Raw genomic sequence first — 8,212 nt, forward strand, 5'->3', positions numbered from 1 at the left:
GCGCCGGAGGAGATAGGAGCGCCGGAATGCAAAACGGACAACGGGGAAAATGCTTGGATGCAAGGGACGAACACGTATGCAAATGCAATGCACATGATGACATGATATGAGATGCATGACAAGGCAACAACACACGGAGACAAAAACCCGAACCCGAGGAAATAAAATAACTTAACGCTGGAAACGACAAGAGTTGGGATACATATAAGGTAAATTACATCCGGGGTGTTACAACACTCCACCACTACGAAAGGATCTCATCCCGAGATCTAGGACTGGAAAACGCCGGGTACTTAGAACGGAGGTGATCCTCGCGTTCCCAGGTGGCTTCACGGTCGGAATGGTGTGACCACTTGACTTTGAGGAATTTGATTGACTTATTGCGAGTCTTGCGCTCAGTCTCTTCAAGAATAGCAACTGGGTGCTCACGATAAGAAAGGTCTTCTTGGAGATCAATGTCTTCAAAGTTGACGGTGCGGTCAGGGGTCTTGAAACACTTGCGGAGCTGAGAGACATGGAACACGTCGTGCACATTTGCAAAGTTTGAAGGAAGCTCGAGTTGATAGGCGAGATCGCCTCTCTTGCTGACGATCTTGAAAGGACCCACGTATCTAGGGGCAAGCTTCCCTTTGATACAGAAGCGACGAGTACCTTTCATTGGAGAGACGCGGAGGTAAACATGGTCTCCGATCTCGAAAGCCAAATCACGATGCTTACTATCATAGTAGCTCTTCTGACGCGATTGCGCTGCTTTGAGGTTATCACGAATGACTTTGCACATTTACTCTGCCTCTGTGATCAAGTCATTTCCAAGAAGTTGACATTCACCGGTCTCTGACCAGTTGAGAGGAATATGGCACTTCCTGCCATAGAGAATTTCAAATGGGGCCTTGCCCGAACTTGCTTGAAAACTGTTGTTGTAGGAGAACTCGGCATATGGAAGACAATCTTCCCACTTCATACTGAAGGAGATAACGCAAGCCCTGAGCATATCTTCAAGAATCTGATTGACACGCTCGACTTGACCGCTAGTTTGAGGATGAAAAGTTGTGCTGAAACGGATGTTGGTGCCCATGGCCTTCTGAAAAGAATCCCAAAACTTGGAGGTAAAGATGCTGCCACGGTCTGAAGAGATCAATTGTGGAATGCCGTGCAGAGAGACAATCCGAGAGGTATAAAGCTCCGCCAATTGAGCTGCAGTGATAGACTCTTTGATAGGCAGAAAGTGAGCCACTTTAGTGAGTTTGTCGATGACAACGAATATAGCATCATTGCCACGCTTGGACTTTGGAAATCCCGTCACGAAGTCCATATCAATGTGGTCAAACTTCCATTCTGGAATGGCAAGAGGTTGGAGGAGACCAGCTGGTCGTTGGTGTTCTGCCTTCACTCTTCTGCAGACATCACACTCATTCACGAACTGAGCAATCTCGCGCTTCATTTGAGTCCACCAATATGCCTGCTTGAGGTCCTGGTACATCTTCATACTCCCAGGGTGGATGGAGAGGAGTGAATTGTGAGCCTCATTCATAATGACTTTACGAAGGTCACCTTTAGGCACAACAATGCGATCCTCTAAGAAGAGAGTATCCTTGTCATCAAGGCGATAGCACTTGTACTTGGATTGACTCTTGGCAATCCCAATCTTCACCTTCTTCACCATAGCATCAAGAAGTTGAGCCTCGCGAATCTGATCTTCCAAAGTAGGAGAGACTTGAAGGTTGGCGAGGAAACCTTGAGGAACAACTTGCAGGTTGAGTTTGTGGAAAGCTTCACAAAGCTCAGGTTGGTAGGGCTTGAGAATCAGACTGTTGCAGTAAGTCTTCCTGCTCAATGCGTCAGCAATCACATTGGCCTTGCCTGGAGTATATTCGATGCTCGGATTATACTCTTGAATCATTTCGACCCAACGAGTCTGCCTGAGGTTGACATTAGGCTGAGTGAAGATGTACTTGAGACTCTTGTGGTCAGTGAAGATGTCCACTTTTCTTCCCAATAAGAGATGTCTCCAAGTCAAAAGAGCATGCACAACTGCCGCCAACTCGAGGTCATGAGTGGGGTAGTTCTTCTCGTTGGGCTTCAACTGGCAAGAGGTATAAGCCACAACTTTCTTCTCTTGCATCAACACTGCACCAAGACCTTGAAGAGAGGCATCGCAGAAGACCTCGAACGGTTTGGATTCATCAGGAGGAGTCAGAACTGGAGCAGTGACTAATTTCTCTTTCAAAGTGTTGAAAGCGATGTCACATTCCGGAGACCAAACGTACTTGACGTGCTTCTGGAGAAGGTTTGAAAGAGGCTTCGCGATCTTTGAAAAGTTCTCAACGAACCTTCGACAGTAGCTAGCGAGACCAAGGAAGCTGCGGAGTTGCTTCACGTTCTGAGGTGGTTCCCAATTCACAATTGCAGACACCTTCTCAGGATTCACCGCTATGCCCTTGGCAGAGATGATATGCCTAAGATAGAGAACCTCATCGAGCCAAAACTCGCACTTTGAGAACTTGGCGTAGAACTGATGTTCTCTGAGCTTATCGAGCACCAAACGCAAGTGCTTGGCATGATCTTCCTTGTTCTTGGAAAAGACCAGAATGTCATCGAGGTAGACCAAGACAAAGTCATTTGTGTAGGCGTTGAATATGAAGTTCATCATGCGAGAGAAAGTCGGAGGAGCGTTGACGAGGCCAAAAGACATGACAGTGTATTCATATGAACCATAGCTTGTTCTGAACGCCGTCTTGGGAATATCTTGCTCACGGATTCGAATCTGGTGATAGCCCATACGGAGATCAAGCTTGGAGAATACTTGAGCACCTTTGAGTTGTTCAAACAGCTTGTTGATGTTGGGAAGTGGGTACTTGTTCTTTATAGTCTTCTTGTTCAATGGACGGTAGTCAATACAAAGTTAGTCCGTTCCATCCTTCTTCTTCACAAAAAGAACTCCACAACCCCACGGAGAAGAACTAGGTCGGATGAGACCCATTCGCTCTTGAATATCGAGTTGCTTCTTCAGCTCCTTCAATTCTTCAGGTCCAAGCTTGTAAGGACGTTTGCAAACATGTTCCGTGCCAGGCTCAAGATCGATGACGAATTCAACTGGCCGGTGCGGAGGCATTCCTGGAAGCTCTTCTGGAAAGACGTCTTGATTTTCGCAAACGACTGGAATTTGAGAGATGGCATCCAGTTCACCCTTCTCATTGAGAGAAAACAGACGGATGGTATCATCCCTTGCGGCAAAGACAATTACATCCTCAGACGAATGAGTCAATTGAATCTGCCTGGCTGCACAATCAAGCTGAGCCTTGTGCTTAGAAAGCCAATCCATTCCGAGAATAAGATCAATATCCGAGTCACCAAGAACCGTAGGAGAAGACAGAAACTTGTAGTCACCCAAAGTGATAGTAACATCCGGAACAATGGAGTTAGCATTCATGCGCCTACTGGGAGAGACAACTGCTATTGGTCTAGGCAAAACTTGCAAAGCCAACTCATGCTTAGATGCAAAAGGTCTTGAGATGAAACAATGTGATGCACCAGTGTCAAAAAGAACTTTAGCTGGAATATCGTTAACAGGAAGGTTACCCATGATGACATCTGACGATTCCTCTGCCTGAGCTGCATTCATCAAGTTGACCTTGGCGTGCTTGGGGTTATGCTTGACCACAGCTGTACTTGCCGATCTCACAGGAGGAGGAGGAGGGAGACGCCTCTGATTGAAGCATTTGTTGGCATAGTGACCCTTCTGTTGGCACTTGTTGCACGTGACCTCCGAGAGCGGACGGTGATACGGAGCACTCGATCTTGGAGCTTGAGATGAAGTCTTGTTCTGAAAGCCAGGGTTGGGTGGGTGGGAAGATCCACTGCCACCTTTGCTCTTCTGTTGATAAGGCTGACGGAACGGAGGAGGAGGAAGACAATACTTCTGCTGCTTAGCCACTTGAGTTGAGGAAGAAGGAGTAGCATCTTCGACTCTCTTCTTGGAAGCATCGCACTTCAGTTGAGCAGTCTCTTGCTTCATTGCCATGTTGTAAAACTCATCGTACCTCTTGGGCTCAAAGAGAATGAGAGCTAGCTGGATTTCTTCTCTGAGACCACCCCTGAACTGATATATCATGCTCTTCTCGTCAGGGACGTCCTGCTTAGCAAAACGGGCGAGCTTCTTAAACATCTTGTTGTACTCGTAGACAGACATAGAGCCTTGCTTCAGGTTGCGGAATTCCTCACGCTTGCTTTCAACCACGCCCTGAGGAATATGATGAGCTTTGAAGTCTTGACGGAATTCATCCCAGGTAATCACACAGCCTCCTCTGGAATCTTTGTACTGCTGAACCATTCTGCAGCTTGGTCTTTGAGTTGGAAGGAAGCGAACTTGACAAAGTCCTCAGGCCTGACGTTACTGCACTCGAAATGCTTGCATATGTCCACGAGCCAATCATCAGCGTCTGTTGCCTCAACGCAATTGCTGAAGGTCTTTGGCTGGTTAGCAAGGAACTGGTTGAGTGTAGCAAAGTGATTCTGATTGTTGCCTTGGCCCTGGTTCCCTTGGTTGCGCTCTTGAAGAAGTTGCATGATCAGCTGCGTGTTTGCATTGGTAGCGGCCATCACAGCTTGCCATGCCTCCGGAGGTGGAGGTGGTGGTGGCGGATCAGGATTCGGAGTCGTGCGCGTTGGAGGATCCATCCTGAAGAGGTTGACATCCATTAGCACATTGACAGACAAATATTGAAGCTGAAACAAACTGGTTGAAATTGCAACATATAGTCTTCACATCCGAACAAAATGAACGAATGCATTCCAATTGAAATGGTCACATATCCATAAATTGAGAAGCCACTTAGAATTTAGATAGAAGAAAAACAACAAGGTACAGAACAAGAACGAATACTCGGTAAGGATGACCCAATCTCAAACCAAATATCCACGAAAGAAGAACTAGAGCTACAAGAATTCCCACCTATGAAACTCCCGAACCTTTCCGGTTATGCAATCAGGTGTTGGGGATACAGGGGAAGCATAATATCTCACTCAAATCTAGAAAATCCTACATCCAGCTGTATCCAACCTTCAACACATAACCGAGAAAAACTTCGGAAATCGTCTACCTCAACCTTCGAAAAGCATCCGTTATACAAGTTATGGCAATACTCCCGAACTCCCGCCCCAGTACTGGGTGGCGTCGAGGTTATCTCACCAACAACTGCATAAAAGAGATTTTCGATGTCGGCGAAACTAAACTCAGGTATTCCAGAACTGCAACGATAAAATTGTGACGACAACACCTCGGAGCTCAACTCCCCGGGACACTGCCACAACCCCTAAATGACAGGAGGCACCAAGAACAATGTTGTCGTCACAAATCGATCGGAACGATTCCAAGATACCCGCGTGATCCTAAATTTTTTTAGTGAAATTTGAGAAGAGAAGAGCCAAAACTCTACGTCAGGATGCCTTACCAGAGGGATGAAGGGACTGGGGAGTAAAAAGAAGTCCTAACTCTCCGATATATATAATCCTAAATGACTCAAAACATTTTTCTAGACTCAACAACGCCAGCTATTCGATCAAGCAGGGGGGCTCCTAAGGTCGGGGAAGGCTCTGATTAACAACTTGTAACGCCCTCGATGCGGCTATATCTCCTACGTGTCGAAACACGACTTAGAGGCATAACCGCATTGAAAGCAGTGTCGCAAGTAAGGTAATATTCACAACAACCATGTAAATATATAAAAAGGGAAAGGATACATAGTTGGCTTACACTCACCACGTCACACAAATACATGAATAACATTACAATCATCCAATACACTCATGGTCCGACTACAGTACCAAAATAAAAGATCAACCCCAACATGCGACATGATCCCTGATCGCCCCAACTAGGCACCACTACTGATCATCTGGGAAAAAACACATAGTAACGACGAGAGTCTTCATCGAACTCCCACTTGAGCTCAAGCGCATCGTCTGGAGCGGTATCATCGGTCCCTGCATCTGGTTTGGAAGTAATCTGTGAGTCACAGGGACTCAACAATCTCGCACCCTCGCGATCAAGACTATATAAGCTTATAGGTAAGGCAAGGTAGTATGTGGAGCTGCAGCAAGCGACTGGCATTTATGGTGGCTAACCTGTTCGCAAAAGAGAGCGAGAAGAGAAAGCAAAGCACGAATCAAAGAACTATGATCAAGAAGTGATCCTATAAAAACCTACGTCAAGCATTACTCCAACACCGTGTTCACTTCCCGGACTCCACCGAGAAGAGACCATCATGGTTACACACGCAGTTGATTCATTTTAATTAAGTTAAGTTTCATGTTATCTACAACCGGACATTAACAAATTCCCATCTGCCCATAACCGCGGGCACGACTTTCGAAAGTTCGAATCCCTGCAGGGAGTCCCAACTTATCCCATCACAAGCTCTCATGGTCAACGAAGGATATTCCTTCTCCCGAGACATTCCGATCAGACTCGGCATCCCGGTTTTACAAGACATCCTCGACAATGGTAAAACTAAACCAGCAACACTGCCCGAATGTGCCGACAAATCCCGATAGGAGCTGCAGATATCTCGTTCTCAGGGCACACCGGATTGTCCAAGGTTCCGGTAGGCCAGCCCAGAGTTTCCCCTGGTGGCCACCGGCAGCTGACAGGTTGGACCAACACTCAGAGAAGCACTGGCCCGGGGGTTTAAATAAAGATGACCCTTGAGTCCGCGGAACCCAAGGGAAAAATAGGCTAGGTGGCAAATGGTAAAACCAAAGTTGGGAATTGTTGGAAGAGTTTTATTCAAGGTGAACTGTCAAGGGGTTCCCATTATAACCCAACCGCATAAGGAACACAAAATCCGGGAACATAACACCGATATGATGGAAACTAGGGCGGCAAGAGTGGAACAAAACACTAGGCAAAAGGCCGAGCCTTCCACCCTTTACCAAGTATATAGGTGCATTAAGATAAACAAGATAATATGGTGATATCCCAACAATAAACAATGTTCCAACAAGGAACGATCTCCAATCTTCACCTGCAACTAGCAACGCTATAAGAGGGGCTGAGCAAAGCGGTAACATAGCCAATCAACGGTTTGCTAGGACATGGTGGGTTAGAGGTTTGACATGGCAATTTGGGAGGCATGATAAGCAAGTGGTAGGCATCGTAGCATAGGCATAGCAAAAGAGCGAGCATCTAGCAAGCAAAGATAGAAGTGATTTCGAGGGTATGATCATCTTGCCTGCAAAGTTGTCAGAGTTGACTTGATCCTCGTAAGCAAACTCAACGGGCTCCTCGTTAGCGAACTCGTCTCCCGGCTCTACCCAAACAAGACAAACAAGCAAAAGGAACACAATCAACCATGTGCAATGCTCGAACAACATGATGCAAACATGGTATGCTATGCGGGATGCGATATGTGATGCATATGCAAGATTTGGCAAGGAATGATTGAACCTGGCCTCAACTTGGAAATCCAATAGTGCCACTGAAAAGGTGAGGTGATTTCGGTTGAAATCGATATAAAGATCACCGGAATCGGATGCACGATTTGGAAATGGCAAGCAAAACAAATATGGCACCGGTCTGCGATAATCAGCAAGTAGCCATCTAAAGGCATCAAGATAATTATGCTACAACACTCAAACATGACAACAAAATACATGGAAGGGATCCACTCATGATGCTTGACAAAAGATGAACATTGAGATACGGCCAATATCCATTAACAGGTTCAAACAAGCATGGCAAAAATGCAATTGATAACAGGTTTCAGACTTTGTGAAATTAACACAAGTCTGGAATTTTAACATCAGGTAGCACACTTTAGAGCATGAAAACTATATGCTACAGGAACTTAACATGGCAAATCAAGGCATGACATGAAGCTACTCAAAGCACTTAACAAAAGTCCCTTAGTGACCTTGAGCCAAAAGGGATGAGAAAATACAATTGCAAGCATGTGAACATGGCAAAAACATAATCAGATTACAGACTTGGTGAAAAACTGGGGCATGCAAATCTGTTAACGAGTAGACATGTTCATGAGCTCGATGCACTCACTACAGAGCATGGCATGACAAACTAAGCATACAACCATCAAGAATACATGGCATAGGAGATAGACATGGCAAGAACAACAACATAGCATGCACGGATCAATAGCAACATCCTCGGCAAAATCGCTAACAAGACAACAATCTGCCAGGATTCACGAAATAGCAA

Source organism: Triticum urartu, chromosome 2A, assembly GCF_056163025.1.
Source record: "Triticum urartu cultivar PI428250 chromosome 2A, HENAU_Tu73, whole genome shotgun sequence".
Taxonomy (NCBI): domain Eukaryota; kingdom Viridiplantae; phylum Streptophyta; class Magnoliopsida; order Poales; family Poaceae; genus Triticum; species Triticum urartu.